We start from the raw sequence: 20,955 nt of genomic DNA on the forward strand, positions 1-20,955 counted from the left end.
AGGAAGCAGTACTGGGCAGACAATGTCCGTTACACGATGCTAACTGGGTTCTTTGATGCTGATGGTAAGTGGCTGGGATAGACAACAGAGGGGACATTTGCTATTCTGCCTGCCCAGCACTCACTCCCCTTTTCCATGCAAGACTCCAGGTTCCTTTGTGGAATCACCCCACTCCTGCTCTCAGCCCATGTGCTGGGATGAAACTGAATGCTAGCCAGGACAGGGACACAAGAGCTATACTGGTCAGTCACATAGTCCATTGCCTGCAGCCACCCTGATGGTCTCGGGGCCCCGACGGCAGCAGTTTCCAAACTTAGCTGATACGCAGAACACCTACAGGCCCCTCCCTAAATATACTGAACCTGCAGATCTGGGGCTGGTCCGGACCGTCTATATTTTTAATAAGTTCCCTAGGGAATGTGGATGATTAGGTTTAGGAATCACTGCCCCACTGTGTCTGTGTACGGTAGGTGCTTTAGAGCCGCTGTTGTCAGGGAAAGGGTGGGAGTCCTTTTTCCGGTTGTGATCATACTGGCTGGCTTTGAGCTGCCGCTGGAAGTGGAGCAGCCAGGACTGTGTGTGCGGAGGTGGTCTGCCGCTTTCAGACGGTGATCCTCGTCCTCCCTGTTCGGCGCGATGGCCCTTGCTAATGGGAACAAGGCCTGCCGTTCCAGGAGCTGGCAGAGCTCCGGGGGTCTGGGACAGCTGAGAAGACAGCTTGAAACGGGCTCCTCCGACCAGTTCCAATCAGGCCACCTCAGGATGACTCAGAATGTCAGGCCTTCTAAAATTAATCTGTGTCCACATCTAAAATCAGCACCTCACTTAGAGTCACCGGCTCCTCCTTGCCTCACTGAGGGTTTGTGACTCGGGGGTAGCTGGGCCTGGACCCAGACATTTTTCTGTCCCTCAGACATTTGTCTGAATTTAGACTTGCTAACAGACAGCTTTCCTTCTGCTTTTCTTTTTAAATTCTCTCTCCCCTAACTGCAAGCAAAGACTATTTTTATGACCAGAAGTTTCATTTGAGAAATGAAAGGAGGATGACAGTCGGCAAATCTTTTAGTACATGTCCTTAGTTCATACTAATGCAATTTAGGGGCAAATTTAATCCAAAATATTCAGAGCTCTTCATTTTCAGAAAAATTTTTTTCTGATTAAAAGGATTGAATATAATCATTGTAAAAATTACAGCTAATACACAAAGTTCTGAAGAAGAAAGCAATAACTACTGGAAACCCCTCATCCACAGAGAAACACTTGTTGCTTTTACTACTAATGTGTTTTTTAAACGAATCTCTAAATCCCATGGAGTAAAACAAACTGAAATGCATAATCTGCATATATGGAAATAAATATTAAGTCCAAGAAAGACTTTGGATTCTTTGTGCAAGGCAGTCTCCTGGAGGAAAGAAATCAGATATTTGGAGTCTTTTACATTACTGTTACCTTTAAATTGTCTTTCACTCTCATAATCTGTTGGTTAGATTACAAATGAAACACTTCTGGAAGGCTATTTGGATTTATGGATGACAAACCAAAGGCTTCCCAGGTGGCGCTAGTGGTAAAGAACCCGCCTGTCAATGCAGAAGACAAGAGAGATGTGAATTCGATCCCTGGGTTGGGAAGATCCCCTGGAAAAGGGCATGGCAACCCGCTCCAGTTTTCTTGCCTGGAGAATCCCATGGACAGAGGAGCCTGGCAGGGCTCAGCGTCCACAGGGTCACAAAGAGTCGGACATGATTGACTCGACTTAGCATGCACACACAACAAACCAAACTTGCCTATTTTTCCCCCCCCCGCCTACCTTTTGACATAGCAAATGCAGTTATGGGAATTTATTTTAGAGTAGAGCTTCCCAAACTTTCTCACTTCTTGGTCCTTTTAGTGTCTCAGAAATTCTTTCACAGCTCCTTCTGGGCCAAAAGAAGCACCTGATAGTTAGGTCCAAATAACTTGAGTACTTTCTTCTTAACAATTGACACATGATTTGAAAAAAAAAAAATAGATAAATTTCAGATGGAAGTAACATCAGACAGCAACATTGGTAACTAGAAGACACCAAAGGGACAATGTCTTCAAAATTCTGGGGGAAAATAATTTGCAATCTGGAATTCTGTGCATGTCTGGTTCATCCCTATTAGATTCTCACTGAGTCTATACTGAATAAATGAATGAATGAGGAAATGAATGAATGAATTTATAGGCCCTGCCAGTTTCCAAGTTTTCTTCAAAGTCCTTGGAGATAAAGGAATCTATCACTGAAGTCCAAGCCTTAGAAAGGTGGGTGGACATTAGAGGCCAGGTGGAGGGGATGTAGGGGGAGAAGATATGCAGACAGCCCAGGATGTGCCCTATGACCCTAGGAGAGGGGGTGAGGGGAAGGAGGGGGCCAATGGCACAGGTATAGGAAACCAGCTGCTCTTTGCTTTCAAAGCCTGATTTAGAAGAGAGCATGATTCAGTAGGGGCTTCCCTGGTAGGTCAGCTGGTAAGGAATCTGCCTGCAATGCAGGAGGCCCCCAGGTTCGATTCCTAGGTCTGGAAGATCCCCTGGAGAAGGGATAGGCTACACACTCTGGTATTCTTGGGCTTCCCTGATAGCTCAGACGATAAAGAATCTGCCTGCAATGCGGGAGACCTGGGTTCAATCCCTGGATTGGGAAGATCCCCTGGAGGAGGGCATGGCAACCCATTCCAGTATTCTTGCCTGGAGAATCCCCTTGGACAGAGGAGCCTGGTGGGCTATAGTCCTTGGGATTGCAGAGTTGGACATGACTGAGAAACTAAGCACAGAACAGCACAGCATGATTCCATAGACATAAGAGACCAAAAGACCCAGTGTCAGAGCCTCCCTCACTGGCTCAGTTAAGTCCTCTGCAAAACAAGATTATTAATAGTTATTTTCATAATCAGAATTAAATGAATTCAGTAGCATTGTGAAATATGATTAACCCTCCATAAATAATAGCTGTTAGCATCAGTGGTTACTCTCTTAGAACCCGCTTTTTCGACTCTAACATGGAATTATCATCTAGCTGATAGCGAGGACTAGACACCGGGGGAAGGGCAGGCTCCGGGCTCACTGTTGTCCCCCTGGCAGAGCAAGCGTGTACCTGCACACCAGTCCGTTGTGGGCGCCTTGGTGTGTTCCCCTTTTGCTCCTTCTCGTCCCTTCCCTATCTCCCTTTTTACTTTCTCTCCCAACCCTCCTACTTTCCACACCAAAGAGGAACAGGAAGTGAAAGCAATAAAAGTAGAAAAAGAAAAGGACCTTTTCCTGTAAATTACGGATGTTTCCTCCCGCTCTGGGGTTCCTCAGTCCTAATCTCGAATTTGGGCTCTTTGAGGGCAGCCACCAGGCCTTTCTGAGTTCCATGTAGAATTCTGGGGATGATGAGGCTTAAACTAATTCTTGCAAGATTCTGGTCCCTGCCAGCTGTGTTCATCCTGGCGTGGAGGAGTCTGACTCTCCCTCTCCCTCCAACACCCGACTCTGCTCACTCCTGGAAATCTCACCTGTCCAGGTGTCCTCTAGTGGTGGGAGGGCTTTAGGAGGACCTCAGGGATGGTAACAGGGGAAAGCTAGCAACTGTGGATTCCACCGAGCGTGGAGCTGGCTCTATGTTGGGACATCCTCTGGACACTAGGGTCGGACAGACTAGTTCCTTTAGGGAATGCTTGAAGTGGACCAAGGGTTCCCTTTATACTAAGCAGGACTCCTAGGAGAGGAAGCAGTGAATGATAAACATCACGCAGCCGCTGTGAATTTAGCACCTACAGTGAACGAAGAACCATACCTGGCTTTTTCTGTCCCTTATCTCATTAATAACTAAAAATACCGAGTGCAATATATGTCATGTAATTCACTCTGCAAATGAAGAAACTGAGACTTAAAGAAGTTAACATTTGTCCAAGGTGGCAAAACTAATATTGAGCACAGTCTGTCTGGCTTGGGGATTAGTATTATGAGATATGAGAATATTAATTGGAGGGCTGGTGTATGATTGTGAAAAACTGGAAATCAGCCTTGGTTTCCAGCAAGAAGACAGCAATTAAATAACATGTAACACATCTATAAAAATGATTAAGATTGATGTTGCAGTATTTGTTGACTTGGGAGTATTTGCATATATGTATATTCTTAAAAAGGGATAGTCTATATAATGTGTTAACTCTTTTAAGATAAAGCAAAAGTTGTAGGACCTTATAAATATTGTTAAGAAAAAATTATGTATACATAGATGTATGTCTAGAATGATGCCAGCCAATGTCTTGGGCTTTTGCAAGGTGGGATTATGGGTGATTTTTACTCCCTTCTTGATTGCCAACTTGAATTTTCCACAATGCTCATGTATTACTTACTTTAAAAATATAGAGGAAAGGGGGTGCTGGCGTGGGAGTAAGGAAATCCTCTAATGCCAGCCCTGCCTCTGATTTGTGACCTTGGGCAAATCCTTTTCCTTCTAGGTTTTGACATCTTCATCTGACACATGAGCCATTTGCCTGGTACACAGGAAGGCCCGTGAAGGTTGAGACCATGCCTAGCTTGTTTCAGAAGTGTCTGTACTCAGTAAATAGTGAATTAGTGAATAAATAAATGAGGAGTGAAGATTCAAGATTAAGACTCGTGGTGGGTGGGAGAGTTTCAGAGACATGACCTATAGCAGTGGTCTTCAAATGTGGTCCAGAACCAGAAAACCTGGAGGCTGTGGACCTTTTATGGATACTATGACTGATCATGAGACTGGTCTCTTGTTCTGTTCAGCTCACCAGCACTGGAAGCCGGTTTAGAACCCTGGGCTTAGCATTGAACAGACTTGGATTACAGTCACAATGTTGCTCTTTGCCAGTTGTGAAATCTTGAGCAAATTATATATGTTTTTTCTAAGCTTGTTTTCTCACCTGTAAAATGAGACTAACATTTGAACAATCTGTTTAGGAATTAGTTCAAAATGGTAGACTGGATCTCATGAAAAGATGGGCACAATAAAGGACAGAAATGGTATGGACCTAACAGAAGCAGAAGACGTTAAGAAGAGGTGGCAAGAATACACAGAAGAACTACACAAAAAAGATCTTCATGACCCAGATAACCATGATGGTGTGATCACTCACCTAGAGCCACACATCCTGGAATGCCTTAGGAAGCATCACTACGAACAAAGCTAGTGGAGGTGATGGAATTCCAGTTGAGCTATTTCAAATCCCAAAAGATGATGCTGTTAAAGTGCTACACTCAATATGCCAGCAAATTTGGAAAACTCAGCGGTGGCCACAGGACTGGAAAAGGTCAGTTTTCATTCCAATCCCAAACAAAGGTAATGCAAAAGAATGTTCAAACTACCCCACAATTGCACTCATTTCACACACTAGTAAAGTAATGCTCAAAATTTTCCAAGCCAGGCTTCAACTGTATGTGAACTGTGAACTTCCAGATGTTCAAACTGGATTTAGAAAAGGCAGAGGAACCAGAGATCAAATTGCCAACATCTGCTGGATCATCGAAAAAGCAAGAGAGTTTCAGAAAAACATCTACTTCTGCTTCATTGACTATGCCAAAACCTTTGACTGTGTGGATCACAATAAACTGGAAAATACTGAAAGAGATGGGAATGCCAGACCATCTGACCTGCCTCCTGAAAAATCTGTATGCAGGTCAGGAAGCAACAGTTAGAACTGGACATGGAACAACAGACTGGTTCCAAATTGGGAAAGGAGTACGTCAAGGCTGTATATTGTCACCCTCCTTATTTAACTTAATATGCAGAGTACATCATGTGAAATGCCGGGCTGGATGAAGCACAAGCTGGAATCAAGATTGCCTAGAGAAATATTAATAACCTCAGATATGCAGATGACACCACCCTTATGGCAGAAAGTGAAGAGGAACTAAAGAGCCTCTTGATGAAAGTGAAAGAGGAGAGTGAAAAAGTTGGCTTAGAACTCAACATTCAGAAAACTAAGATCATGTCATCTGTTCCCATCACTTCACGGCAAATTGATGGGGAGACAGTGGAACAGGGACAGACTATTTTGGGGGGCTCCAAAATCACTGCAGATGGTGATTGCAGCCATGAAATTAAAAGACACTTGCTCCTTGGAAGAAAAGCTATGCCCAAGCTAGACAGCATATTAAAAAGCAGTGACATTACTTTGCCAACAAAGGTCCATCTAGTCAAGGCTATGGTTTTTCCAGTAGTCGTGTATGGATATGAGAGTTGGACTGTGAAGAAAGCTGAGCACCGAAGAATTGATGCTTTTGAACTGTGGTGTTGGAGAAGATTCTTGAGAGTCCCTTGGACTGCAAGGAGATCCAACCAGTCCATCCTAAAGAAAATCAGTCCTGAATATTCATTGGAAGGACCTATGCTGAAGCTGAAACTCCAGTACTTTGGCTACCTGATTGATGTGAAGAACTGACTCATTTGAAAAGACCCTGATGCTGGGAAAGAGTGAAGGTGAGAGAAGAGGGGGATGACAGAGGATGAGATGGTTGGATGGCATCACCAGTGCAATGGATATGAGTTTGAATAGGCCCTGGGAGTTGGTGATGGACAGGGAAGTCTGGCATGCTGCAGTCCATGGGATGAAAAGAGTCAGACACGACTGAGTGACTGAACTGAACTGAAGCTTGTTTTCTCACCTGTAAAATGAGAATAACATTTGAATAATCAGTTTAGAAATTAGTTCAAAATGGTAGACTGAATTCCAGCCACTTTTCCCTGTCCCAAATATTTAGAAACATCAGAAAAGATAAATACATATAATCCATGAGTGTTCTGGCAAACAAGAAGCAGTAACTTCAGAGGATTTGAAATTGTAAGGAATTCCTGAAAGAAGAGCAATGGTGGAGTTGGAAGAAAGAAACTATTGCCTAAAATGTGGGTAGGAGGGACCTACTCACAGAGTGTGATGGCTTTGAAGGTGTTTCAAGCTTGAAGACAGTGGGTGGGGCTGGTGGTAACTGGTAGGGTAATGGCTTAAGATGTTGCAGTAGGGAAAGCCAAGACAACCAGCAACCTCCTCCTCCCAGCCCATCTTCCCCTTAGCCAAACAGCAACAGAAATATCTGCCTCCATCATGCAGACGTGGGCACTTGGGCTAGAGAGACAAGGCAACAGGAAAAATGGGCATTGGGTAAGGGCACGCTTCCCATCAGCTTTTTCCTTACCCACCGTCATGCCTCTCACACCATGCTGGGAAACATTATCCATAGAATGGGTAAAAGGTACCCCAAATCCAAGATAAGCACACAACCAAGGGTCATTAAACACGGAGGAAGAACACAGCCATGAAAGAGGCACAGAGCAGAATGAACAGAAGAACTGACACTCGAAGAAACAGAGCAAACAGAGCAGACAGAGTAACATTTAGAATAAGCATGAACCTCCTCAGAAAGCTATTAGAAGAAACAGTCTGAGAACCCAGAAATAACAAATGACTTAAAAACATAGTCAATAAGTGGGCTGCAAAGAGGTTGGATACATATGAGTAACAGCATATAAATGAGCTGGAAAATCAAGTTGAGAACTTCTAGGATACAGTGCAGAGAAAAAGAGAAAAACAAGTTAGGACATAGGAACGATTTAGAAAGTCAATGTCCATTATGCAGAAGTTTCAGTAAGAGGGAATAAAGAAAGTGGAAATGAAGAATGCTGGAATAAATACAGGAGGAAATTTCCCAAATTAATGAACACAAAGGTTCTCATAAGGAAAGGGCCCATCACATGACAACAGAACAGAAAATAAGATAACAAATAGATATGTCATGATGACATTTAGAACATGAAGGAGAGAAAGGAGGAAAGCAGATTAATATCGGATTCAGCTGCAACACTGCATGCTGGCTTAGCTTTAGAAGGCCGAGGGACGTTTACTTGAACCAGTCAAGCTTTCGTTCCAGAGTGGGGCAAAATATATGAAGACAATTTCAGGCAGCCAAGGATGATAAATCACCTTTAATTTTACCTGTGAGATGATATGTTCCAATACAAAAATAATTCCAAGAGAAAGCTACAGGATTTAAGAAGCATATGCAAAAATTAACTCGTCTGTTCTCTGTAAGTCTGTTTCTGTTTAATAGATAAGCTCATTTGTTTCGTACTTTAGATTCCATTTATAAGTGATATCATATCATATTTCTCTTTCTCTTTCTGTCTTAGCGTGATAGCCTTTAGGTTTATCCATATTGCTGTAAATGTGTTATTTCTTTTTTTTTATGACTGAATAGTATTCCATTGTATATACGTTCCATATCCTCTTTATTCATTCCTCTTTTGATGGACATTTAGGGTGTTTCCACGTCCTGACTGGGGTTTCTCTGATGGTTCAGTGGTAAAGAATCCACTTGCCAATGCAGAAGACGTGAGTTTGATCCTTGGGTTGGGAAGATCCCCTGGAGAAGGAAATAGCAACCCACTCCAGTATTACCGGGAAATCCCATGGACAGAGGAGTCTGGCGGGCTACAGTCCGTGGTGTGGCAAAAGAGTTGGACATGAACAAAAACATATCTTGACTATTGTAAACAGTGCTGCTATGAATATTGGGGAGCATGTATCTTTTTTGAATTAAAGTTCAAGACAAAACTGTTGTTGGCAGATAGTACAACCTTCTACCTAGGTAACCCAAGAGAGTTGTTTGGCAAATGATTAAAATCCAGCAAGCTGGTCAGATTATAATATCTTTAAGTAACATGGACCTTCCCTGCGTGCCGTCAATAGTCAGGTTGAAAATGCCACCACCACTGCCACCATCGCAGAACATCGTTAGTGATTTTATGCTCTTCACACGCTGCCCTTTTAAAAGGAAAGCCTCCGGGATAGCCGTCTTTAATCCCTAACCTCTCAAGCTGAATGTCTTTTCTGCAGAGTAGAGGTAGCAGATGGGAAGGAGGGCGCAAACGGCAAAGAGGCAAACTTGAGGCCGCCTGGAATCTTCCTTTTTCTGGAAGAACTGCTGTTTCAGGCAAGACCGGAACTGGCAGAACAAGAGAGCACTTGGCCAGCAGTAAGAGGGCTGGGAAGCCGAGAGAGAGAGTGATGAGATTAAATAGTGACCAGCGGAGGTGCAGCCAGAGACCAGGCCCCTTGGACCAGGTCTCCATGGCGGGAAGCACCTCTCCTCTGGGCCTCTGCTTCCAGGGCTCACGTTCCTAGGAGTCACAGCTCAGCATAGGGCAAAGTCTGAGGAACAGAAGGGTTAATGCCTAAGCCAGTGAGTGATTCTCAACCTTTGGTACTCCCAGAACCAAATGCAGGTGCCAGAGCACCCCGCTTTCTGGAGCCCACCTCAGGGAGCTCCCAGGGGGGCTCACTGTACAGAAAAGCAGGGAAACACTGCCCCAGAGTCATGCACAAGCAGGGCCTGAGTGCCTCCTGCTGCGCTCAGGAAAGGGCTGCCCTGACCACGGCAGGGTCCCGCTGCTTGAGCTACAGACTAGGAAATGTGTGACACCATCTCCCCACTCCTGGCACCTATCATCTGCCTCCTCCACCCATCTCCCGACTTGCTTTTTCATCATCTTCTCATTTCCACCATTAATGATGATAACAATCAATTTTCAATTGCCCACACCAGCAGCCCAGGCCAATTAAATAAAAATATCTGGGGCATGACCCTGGGCTCAGGGTTTCCTGAAGCTCCCCAGGTGGCCCAATGTGCAGCCCAGACGGCCACCACCTAAGGGTGACCCAATGGCCTTGCCAGTGATTGGTTCAGAGATGGGCACATGACCCAGTTCTGCCCAGTGAGATGCAAGAAGTCCTGGGGGTGAGGCTTTTGAAATTCTGTCAGTTCTGGAGGATTCTTAAGTCCCAACTGATCCATGATACAACACGGATGCACCCAAAAAATATGATTCAGAGTTTAAAAAGCCGGTCAAAAAGAACATTCTGTATTATTCTACACACATGAAATGTCCAGAAGTGGCAAACCTATAGGAACAGAAAGCAGATGCGTGGTTACCTAAGCCTGGGAGAGGAAGAGGGTGGGGGAGTGACTGCTTGGTGGTTACGGGGTCTCCTGGGCTGATGACACTGATGTGAGACTGGGGCCTGCTGGTAGTTGCATAATGTTGTGTGTGAGATGCCACTGAGGATAATCATTGTGTGTCTTCTACCATAGAGATACAAAGTATAGCTCTCCTCTGAGAGAATTCCTGGGAGAGATGGCACCTCTCCATGTCAGGGGAAGCCCAGGTGAATCCCCAGATCCTGCGAGCGGTCTGATCCTTTGAGAGGAACCCCTGTACTCCAGACCCTGCCCAAAGGTGGCCAGCGCTGTGGGACCAGCTGGAGAAAGTGTGTGTCGCCAGAGGCATGGTCAGAAAGGGGAGATCAGCCATCAGGCTCTGGCTGGGGTCACGGGGAGCCTTGGCCTACAAGCCTGCCCTCCCGGTCCTCGTGGCAGGGCCACACTTGAGAGGCGGACCCAGTGATATGGCTCAAGGATGAGGCCCGCTGAGTTTGGCCAGCCATTTCCCTTTGCACTGAGCCAGCGTCACCCAGAACTTCTGGGAAGACCTTGGGCTTCCCACAGCAATCCCCTATCAGGCGGGGACGTGCCAGCCTCAGGGAGGGGTGCCGCAGCTCTTGGCAGCTGAGGTTTTCACTGTCAGTTCTAGCACTGGCATCTGTGAGGGCTCCACTGGGCCTGTCCCCAGTGTTGACTGACAGAAAAACGCACATGTAAAAATGATGAGTTCTGAGTTTAATTTGGGGAACTTACTGAGGACTACAGCCTGGGAGACAGCTCTCAGCATCTCTGAGGACCTGCTCCCAAGAGGCAAGGGAGGAGCCAGGATATGGATGAACTTTTTCTGCTGGGAAGACATGTAGTCAACAAAAGATTACTGCTAATCACCAAGAACAGACATCTTAAGGTGATGATTTGAGCCCTTTTCTTTGTATGAAAAAGGCTTCCCAGACATAGAAAGTGGCTCAGTGGTAAAGAATCCGCCTGCCAATGCAGGAAACGCAGGAGATGTGGCTGTGATCCTCACGTTGGACAGAGGAGACTGGCAGGCTGCAGTCCCTGGGATCACAGAGTTGGACATGACTGAGCGACTGAGCACACACACATACATCTTAACTATCGAGGAGTCGATATAACCAAAGCAGAAAAAGTTTCTGTTTTTCTCCATCCTGAATCCCCCTCGAGGCATGCTGTAGGTGGGCAACTGCAGTGGCTGATGACCTGATCCCTGTAGAACTGGAATGGCTGGCAACATTTTCTCCTTGCACTTGGGACTGGGTGGCACTGGGTGGCCTCTGGGCACCTGGCTGAGACCACGTCCACATGGTGCATTCACCAGCTCCCAGGGCCACTCCAGCCCTTCCAGCTCCCCAAGGCTCAGGTCTCTGTTCTACAAGAGCTGTACAAAAGGATCATTCATTTTTGGCTCTTGAACGGAGGAGCAGGTGCCTTCTCAAACTGCCTCTTGTTTTTCTGGAAGGAGAGAGCGTCAGTCTGATTCTGCAGGAGGAGGTGATACATCCAAGACCAAAGGGAAAATTGCCTCAAGACTAACTTCCACTCAAACTGAGCCTCGTGAGTGAGCCAGGCATTCAGGAAGGTGCAAGAAGGAGGCTTCTGGGCACTGCCAACACCGTCACAGCGTCCAGACCAGGGGAGCTACCGGCTCATCCTGGCAGTTAGTTACACCCACCCCCTGGCAGATGACCTCTTTCAACCTTGTGCCTCTCACTCCCATCCACTCTGGGTGAGTGGTGTCCAGACCCTGCAGGGCTCCTCTCTACCTGTCTCCCCCACCAGGCCTTCTCCCTCCCCTGGGGGTGCTAACACGCCCCCTCCTCTCAGTTCCTGTTCTGTTGCTAAGAAGTGCCGTGCCTACATCATTAACCTTGGGTTAACTTCCGTCCCTTCCTCCCCACAGCGGATGGATCTCAAGGCTCCACCTCCCAGCCCTGCTCCACCGCTCCCCCACCTCCCCCGCACAGAGCCCATCAGATCCCCTTTCAGGCCCTTTCTCCTCCTTTCTCATCCATTCCCCTCACCTCTCCTCCTCCATTGCTCCTCTTCTCCCAAGGTCCCTTCCTCTCTCTGTCTCCCCCGTTCTCCAAACTCAAGCCCTTCTCTGTTCACTGACACCTTGGTCCCTCTGTTTAAACCTGTGCCAATCCTGGGGGCACGTCAGGGATCTACTCACCTCACCATTTCTGGACTCCTTCTGGACCTTCTGGGGCTGACTTGTAACTGGGCGATGGGCAGGGCCGGGCACCGGCCTGCCTTATCTCACTTTATCGTCACAACAGACTCATGAGTAGGTGTTTTTTGTGAGCTGGCACAATTGCATGAGTGAATGAACATCTGCCTTCCTGTGGACGTGGGCTTCTCCAGGGCTTCTGCCCAGGCTCTGACACACAGGGAGGCTGCCACAAGAATGCCTGAAAGAGGGGCAGATCATTCCATGGTAGTGGGGACGATTAATGCCTGGGTTTCAGGGAGGAGGGGATGAAAACACAGGCTGACTTGTTATGACAAACATTCTGGATGGAGGAAGTGGTTGACAGGATGCTGGGCCATTGTCCATGGATACTTCCTGGGCAGGCAGCTCAGAGGCACTGAGACCTTCCCTTCCCCCTCCCTCCCTCCCTCCATCCATCCATCCCTCCATCCATCAATCCTTCCATCCCTCTAGCCATCCATCCCTCCATCCCTCCCTCCCTCCATCCATCATCCCTCCATCCATCAATCACCCCTCCCTCCATCATCCGTCCCTCCTTCCCTCTAACCATCCATCATCCTTCCATCCATCAATCACTCCCTCCTTCCATCATCAGTCATCCATCAATCACTCCCTCCCTCCATCATCTGTCCCTCCTTCCCTCTAACCATCCATCCATCCCTCCATCCATCCGTCCCTCCCTCCATCCATCATCCCTCCATCCATCAAGCACTCCCTCCCTCCATCATCCGTCCATCCATCAATCACCCCCTCCCTCCATCATCTGTCCCTCCTTCCCTCTAACCATCCATCATCCCTCCATCCATCAATCACTCTCTCCATCCATCAGTCCCTCCTTCCTTCTATCCATCCACCCATGTAGCTTGTTGTAGCTGTCCACAGGACATGTAGTGGAACAGATCAGGAGGAGGACCATGGGCTTTGATGAGGATTGAGCGAATATAGGCAGCAGGATCTAATACAGAAGGGGTCAGCTCAGCTAATTATTGCCAAGAGGAAATGTGGCCCTGGGGGTGGGTAAGATATCCTAATTTTTCAGAGAACCCAGAAATGTGAGTTTTAAAGTAAACTTTCCTGATTATTAAATGTTGACAACTAATCACACTTAAAACACTGTGCAGGTCCCAGTTGTGTGAGTCAAACAAAATGTATACAGGCTGGAATCAGCCCAGGGGCCACCCGTGTGCAGCCTCTGACATGGGGTCCAAAACACAGACTTTGGAGTCAGATGTAGAGCCTGCTCTTCCACTGGCTGAGATGTGGGGCAAGGCACTCAATCACTCTGAACCTCAGCCTCCTTCTTTATAAACCGGGGTGAGATCTACTTACCTCGCAGGGATGGTATGAGGCTTAAACAGATAGCTCATGGCAAGGACCATGCACAGCGGCTCCTTGCAGCCCCTGCTCAGAATGATGCTTTGTCTCATCACAGTGCTGGATGTCTGCTCTGGGCCTGGGCTGGGGGCAGCGCGGCAGTGAGGACTGCCCCGCCAGGAGCAGCCTCTGCAGCCTCGCTGGTGCCAGCTCCGTGGGGGTGGCTCCCTCAGGCCCCAAGGACCGTGAGGAGGACGAGGGGCTCCCAGCCAGAACACAGACTTCCTCTTCCCTTCCCCTCTCCTTTCTCCTTCCTCTTGCATTCTTCCCTAGTCCTCTTCTGTTGAAATCGAAAGAGGGAAAGGGGATTTTTAAAAAGCAGAACAGAGGTCTTCGTTATATTTTGTGTTTGTTGCTTTTCCAGCCTATTTGAAGTCCCAGTTTTCAAAAGAGTCAGTGTAGGTCATGAAGTAAGCGCAGGGACTAAAGGTTGTCTTCATGGGGATCGGAGCCTGGGGTACTGGGTCCTGGGGACCCCTATTCTCAGAACTGTCCTCCTCCAGGTCCCTGCTCAATGAGTTCTAGTGGGTGAGGGGCTGCGGTGAAGAGTCAGGGGGTTGGGGGTGGTGAGCGCAGGGGCAGGAGGGCCTCTTGATTCCCAGTTGTAGGCATCATGGACTCTCCTGGTTTGCTTGAGTTGCCCTCAGCTCATTTCTGTTATTTGAATCTTGGATGGAGTTGCTTGGGTTTCAGGGAGCAGTGCCCGGTCCATGTTCCTACAGACTGAAAAGGGGCCCACTGTGGGTTCCTGGTGACCCTGCTCTGGGGCTAAGCCCCAGGTCTCTTTTTGCCTCCTACCCTGTCACTACAGCTCCTGCCTCTCCTGTGACTGTTGTCTGTCCAGCTGCCCCCTGCCAGGGCCAGTGGGCAGGAGTGGGGCTTGGGTCCTTGGGGCTGGCCCCATTCTTGCATAAGTGCCTTCCCTCCCCACTCACCTCCTTTCCTTTAATCTTTTTCTCAGTGTCTCAGTATCTGTCTCTATCTCTCTCTGCCTCCCATATGTTAACTCATTCCTGGAGGTTCTCCACCTCACACTTTTCACTTCAGCATTCCTTGCTGACCAGCTGATCTTGTCTGGGTTTCCCAATTCAAAGGGAAAAGAACCCTGGAGGGAGGGGTCTGAGAACACTTCTGGCTGCACGTGTTGTCCAGGGAGGGGTCTGGAACACTTCTCGCGGTATGCGTTGACTGTCATTGTCCATCAGGTCTTTGCTTGCTGGCCTGCTGGTGGATTAAGTGCCACAGGGGCCAGGTGTTCACTCCAAGTGCTTGTGACCTTGAGCAAATTCCTGCAGCCTCTCTGAACCTCTATTCATCCCTCCTGCCAAAAGCGGACATTAGTGTTTATCTTACAGAATTATGTGAAGAGCAGAAGTATAATCTCAGTGCTGTGAATCCTCTGAGGTCAGGAGCAGTGTCTTATCCTCATCTAGATCCTTAGATTCAGATCCATGATAAGTACTCAGTAAATATCTGTTGGATTAAACTGTTTGTAAGTGGTTTATTTATCTGTGAATTAAGCATGCTTTTTGCTATAAATAACAGACAATTCTCTTTACAGAGGCCTAGTCATATAGCAAGATTCATCAGATCAGGTAACTGCTTATATTGGTTTAGCAACTCCTGATGTCTGTGCAAGCTTATCAGCAAGTCTCTTGCTTATTGTCTAATGACTACAAGAGAGCTGCTGTGGCTCCAGACATCTTGTGTTCAAGGCAGCATGAAGGAGGAAAAGCTGCATATTTCCATTTCAAAAAAACACTAAACATTTTTCATTTATTTTTGGTTTTGGCTGTGCTGAGTCTTCACTGTTGTGTGGGGGCTCTCTCTAGTTGCAGTGTGAGGGCTTCTCATGGTGACTTCTGTCGTGGAGCACAGGTTCTAGGGCCTGCATACGGGCTTCAGTAGTTGTGCTGAGTGGGCTAGTACTTATGGCACACAGGCCAGGTTTTCCTGAGGAATGTGGGATCTTCCCGGATCAGGGATCGAACTGGTGTCCCTTGCATTGCAAGGTGGATTCCTAACCACGGGACCACCAGGGAAGCCCTGCCTGTGTGTGCTTAGTAGCTCAGTCGTGTCCGACTCTTGTGACTCATAGACTGTAGCCTGCCAGGCTCCACTGTCCGTGGGATTCTCCAGGCAAGAATACTGGAGTGGGTTGCCATTTCCTTCTCCAGGGCATCTTCCTGACCCAGGAATCGAACCCAGGTCTCCTGCATTGCAGTCAGACTCTTTACCAACTGAGCTATGAGGGAAGCCCTGCATATTTCCCTTTAATCAAGAAAAGCAGAAAACTTATCAATCTTAGAAAATTTTCACTTATGTCCCATTTCTATGTCAACTGTCCACTCAGTTGGAGGGGTAAAGTAAGTATTTAACTCTCCCAGGCTCTGTGAAGGAGGCAGCAAGAAGCAAGGGGAAAACCCCTAATGGGAGAGTCAATGGTGATCCACCGCAGTCCTGTTCCTCCCGCTCTCCTCCTTCTGACGGGATTGTGAGACAGAGGCCTTTTGTGAGGACTGTGTCTGGAGTACAAAAGAGGGAAAGTCGGCAGCAGGATCCAGGCCTGAGGACAGGAGGTTTGTGTGACCAGAGGAGTGGCTGTTGGCTAGCCCATGGCCCTCTCTGGACTTGGGCTTCCAGGCTCCTCAGTGAGGTGGCTGGACAAGGTGGTGTCTGAGGGCCTTACAGCTCTCATGATCTATCTTTGTGAGGTCATCGTGTGAAGGTCAGAGGGGAAGGAAGCATGCGGGGGAAATCAAAGTTAGAAACAAATATGTGTGTATAGGTGTGCAGAACTGTAGACATGTGTGTAGGGACAGGGACTGAAATGCTGGACTGAAGCATCCCCTGCCCTGGGCCAGCCAAGGAGACGTGAGAAAGTGGGCTGTTGTGGGCGACAGTACCCCCGGGTGGGCAGTAGGCCCAGACGGGCAGTGGTCTCCAGGTGGGCAGTACTTTCTCCATGGGCAGTACCCTGAGGTGGGCAGTGCCCTTGGGTGGGCAATACCCACAGGTGAGCAGTACCTCCTGGTGGGCAGTACCCCAAGGCAGGTGGTACCTGGGCCTCAGAGAGGTTCCAGCTCCCTAGCTGGACCGAAGTGTAGGGCAGAGAAGGTGGCATGGGTCAGCCCTTTATTTTCTGTCCCGAGGAATGAGTCAGGGGCTCTGGACTCCCCCCTCCAGCCCCTTCAAGCTAGGCAGGCACTCATCATTAGCTCTAAAGCAATAAGGACATTTACTCTTTATGGAGCTCATTTGCATTTTCTGCCTTTTCTAAAAGCCAAATGGGGCCTACAGCAGGATTTGCCATCTTTCAAAGGAAGGAATTCTCCCTTACCTCAGGCATGAGCCTAAATTATATTTAAAAAATAACTTTGTTTTTTATGTATTATTTTCTTAGTTTGTGAGAATGACATAGGCTTATAAAAAAGTGATTCATTATGGAAAAGTATAAAAACTGGATTTTGGCTATTGTTCAATGACTTTGTGCGTGTTTATTCCCAGTCGCTTAGGCATGTCCGACTCTTTGCAACCCCATGGACTGTAGCCCACCAGACTCCTCTGTCCATGGGATTTTCCCCAGGCAGCAATACTGGGGTGGGTTGCCATTTCTTCCTCTGGGGATCTTCCTGATCGTGGGATCAAATCAGCATTGTTTGCAATTCAAAAAAGAAGAACCTACAACTGACTTCATTATAAGATCTTTAGTTAAAACTAAGGACTAGATTGTTTTGAGAATAGTGTTTCTTAAATATACACAAATATAAAATTAAGCATAAACTTCCTACACTGATAACTCTTATACTATTATGAAACCAAAACAAATGTGGACATCACACATAAACATCACAAAACCAATAAAATTAAAAATACCATTAATTTACCATGAGGGATGATAATGTTTTCCTGAAAATTAATAAAAATATCACTTGGACTGGGGGACATTTGGCTTTATTTTGTTTTTTCTTTTGTTTTTGTCTCATTCAGCATGCCTACACTTCCAAGGACAAAGGAATTGAAAACAAATCTTAAACTCTGTTTAATAGTTTTAGTCATCCAAGTACTACTAATAATGTAATTTTGAAATTATCTGATGCATGTTGTAGGAGAAAGTAAGTAAATACACTAAATAAAATTTAAAAATTTCAGTTTAAAGGGAAAAGATACAAATTAAAAACAAAGAGGGAGGAAAAACCCTCTAAAATTAAATTTGAATTGAAAATATCAATAAGAACATATGCTTTTTAAAAAATGTGAATTTTCTAGCTCTGCCCACTGAGAGGGCCCAGGAGCAATCATATCTCAGTAGCAATGAACACACCCAGCACTCAGATTTTGGATTCTAATACCATTTCCCATGGAAAGAAATTAGAACTTGCAGAGAAATGACTGACTCTAGGAATGGAGTGAGAAAATACAAGGTGAGCTTGGAATTTCTTATGTGAGGAAGAAATTCTTTCTTTGTGATGGTATATTTTATATGTCAGCTTGGCTAGACTCTGGCACCCATTTGTTTGGTCAAATGTTAATCTAGACGTTACTGTGAAGTTGTCTTGTAGATGTATTAATAATTACATCTACAGTCAATTCACTTTAACCTAAGGAGCTTACCCTCGATTAGGTGGGTAACCTCATCCTACCAGTTGAAGGCCATAAGAACAAAACATGGATCAGATGGCATCCCACCTGCTTGACTGTAGCATAAAATTTCTGCCCGAGTTTTCAGCCTGCTTGCCCACCCTACAGATTGCAAACTTGTTTGTCCCCACAACTATGTGAACTAATTCCTTAAAATAAATCAGACATATACATAATTAATTCTGTTTCTCAGGATAACCCTTACTGATACACCTTGAAAGATTAATAGAGGATATCGAAAGGACAAAAGGACTAAAGGACTACAAGGACTAAAGGCTAAAAGGACTCCCACTGGCCAAATTTGGGACAATTTGAGTGTCAAAAAGAATATAAAATGAATTGGTTAAAAACATCAAATAAATAAAAACTCATGAGTCCACGGGCTTCCAGGATGACTTATTGGTAAAGAATCTACCTGTCAATGCAGGAGGTGCAGGAGATGTGCGTTCCATCTCTGGGGAGGGAAGATCCCCTGTGGTAGGAAATGGCAACCCACTTGAATCTTCTTGCCTGGAAAACTCCAGAGACAGAGGGTCTTGGTGGGTTACGTTCCATAGGATTGTGAAGCGTAGGACACGGCTGAGTGACTGAGCATGCATTTAAATCCATAGCAAAACGTTTAAAAAGACAGAGGAAAAAACGCACCTCTTTTGCTACCATTTATGACTATTCTACCAATACCTTATTCTGGAAATACAGGGAAAGAATTAAACATTTATACTATCTATTTAGCAGGAAATGTAAAAAGAATATTAAAAAACAATTATTTTGCAGTCCCCAGTGAAAGAATTGATTTGGGAATGGGTCATCAATAGATGCTAAATCTCCGTTAATTGACTTGCATGGGGCCAAACTACCATCTTGCCTCTCATCTGCTAATTGCAAGACAAAAACATAACTTCACACTGGGAAGAGCAGGCTGTCTTTACCTTAGCCAAAGCAGTGGGGTCAGCTGATATTTTAGGCACCTCCTGTAGTGGTGTGCTGTGAAGTGCACAGCAGCACAGGTCAGGTGAGCCTGTCCAAGAGTGCTTAGCTTCTGGCTTATGAGACTGGAAGTTTATAAGACTTAGCTTCCAGTTTATAAGAAGCTCAAGAAAGCAAGTCAAACCAAACCCTGAGGAAACACAATTCAGAATATGAGACATTCCATAAGACAACTGACCTGGTTTCTTCAGACAGACAATAGCATATGACATCCCCATCCAAAGGTGGGGTCCTTTTCAAAGTGGACTAAAATGACCCAGCAACAAATTCAAAGTGTGAATGTTATTTGAATCCTGTTAACAACCACCCCCCTACGTCTTTATATGTACATATATGGCTCTGTGACAATTGGTAAAATTAAACAGTTTAATATGAATTAGATATTACATGATAATAGACATGTAAAAAGTAAAAGTGTTAGTCGCTCAGTTGTGTCTGACCCTGCAAACCCACGGACTGTAGCCCGCCAGGCTCCTCTGTACATGGAATTCTCCAGGCAAGAATACTGGAGTCCGTTGCCATACCCTTCTCCAGAGATCTTCTGACCCAGGGATTGAACCTGCATCTCGTGTGTCTCCTACATTGTAGGCAGATTCTTTACCATCTGAGCCACCAGGGAAGCCTGAAAATAGACGTATTATTGTTAATTTTTTTCCGTGTGACAACGGTAGTGTAATTTATGAGAATTGCTTTTCCTTTGGAGAAGCACTGATGTCTCTTGGAGTGATATGCTATGGTATCTTCAGCTAAATTTAGAATAGTTCATATATATCATGTATATATTATAATATATCATATATATAATTATATATATATAATATATACCAATATATAACCTAGACATCATATTAAAAAGCAGGGACATTACTTTGTCAACAAAGGTCTGTCTAGTCAAGGCTATGGTTTTTCCAGTGATCATGTATGGATGTGAGAGCTGGACTGTAAAGAAAGCTGAGCACCGAAGAATTGATGCTTTTGAACTGTGGTGTTGGAGAAGACTCTTGAGAGCCCCTTGGACTGCAAGGAGATCCAACCAGTCCATCCTAAAGGAGATCAGTTCTCAGTGTTCATTGGAAGGACTGATGTTGAAGCTGAAACGCCAATACTTTGGCCACCTGATGCAAAAAGCTGACTAATTTGAAAAGACCCTGATGCTGGGAAAGATTGAGGGCAGGAGCAGAAGGGGATGACAAAGGATGAGATGGATGGATGGCATCACCAACTCAATGAACATGGGTTTGGGTGGACTCCAGGGGTTGGTGATGAAAAGGGAGGCCTGGCGTGCTGCAGCTCATGGGGTTGCAAAGAGTTGGACACGACTGAGCAGCCATGAAATTAAAAGACGCTTATTCCTTGGAAGGAAAGTTATGACCAACCTAGACAGCATACTGAAAAGCAGAGACATTACTTTGCCAACAAAGATCCATCTAGTCAAGGCTATGGTTTTTCCAGTGGTCATGTATGGATGTGAGAGTTGGACTGTGAAGAAAGCTGAGGGCCAAAGAATTGATGCTTTTGAACTGTGGTGTTGGAGAAGACTCTTGAGAGTCCCTTGGACTGCAAGGAGATCCAACCAGTCCATTCTGAAGGAGATCAGCCCTGGGATTTCTTTGGAAGGAATGATGCTAAAGCTGAAACTCCAGTACTTTGGCCACCTGATACGAAGAGTTGACTCATTGGAAAAGACTGTGATGCTGGGAGGGATTGGGGGCAGGAGGATAAGGGGACGACAGAGGATGAGATCT

The 20,955-nt window shown here is 46.1% G+C and overlaps 1 pseudogene; it reads left to right on the plus strand.

Annotated features, from left to right (window-relative positions):
• Positions 1–636: 636 nt before the first annotated feature.
• Positions 637–20,955, plus strand: part of LOC105005083 — a 30,909-nt pseudogene continuing 10,590 nt past the window's right edge.

The sequence above is a fragment of the Bison bison genome, unplaced genomic scaffold (genome assembly GCF_000754665.1).
Source record: "Bison bison bison isolate TAMUID 2011002044 unplaced genomic scaffold, Bison_UMD1.0 scf7180017864485, whole genome shotgun sequence".
NCBI classification, from domain to species: domain Eukaryota; kingdom Metazoa; phylum Chordata; class Mammalia; order Artiodactyla; family Bovidae; genus Bison; species Bison bison.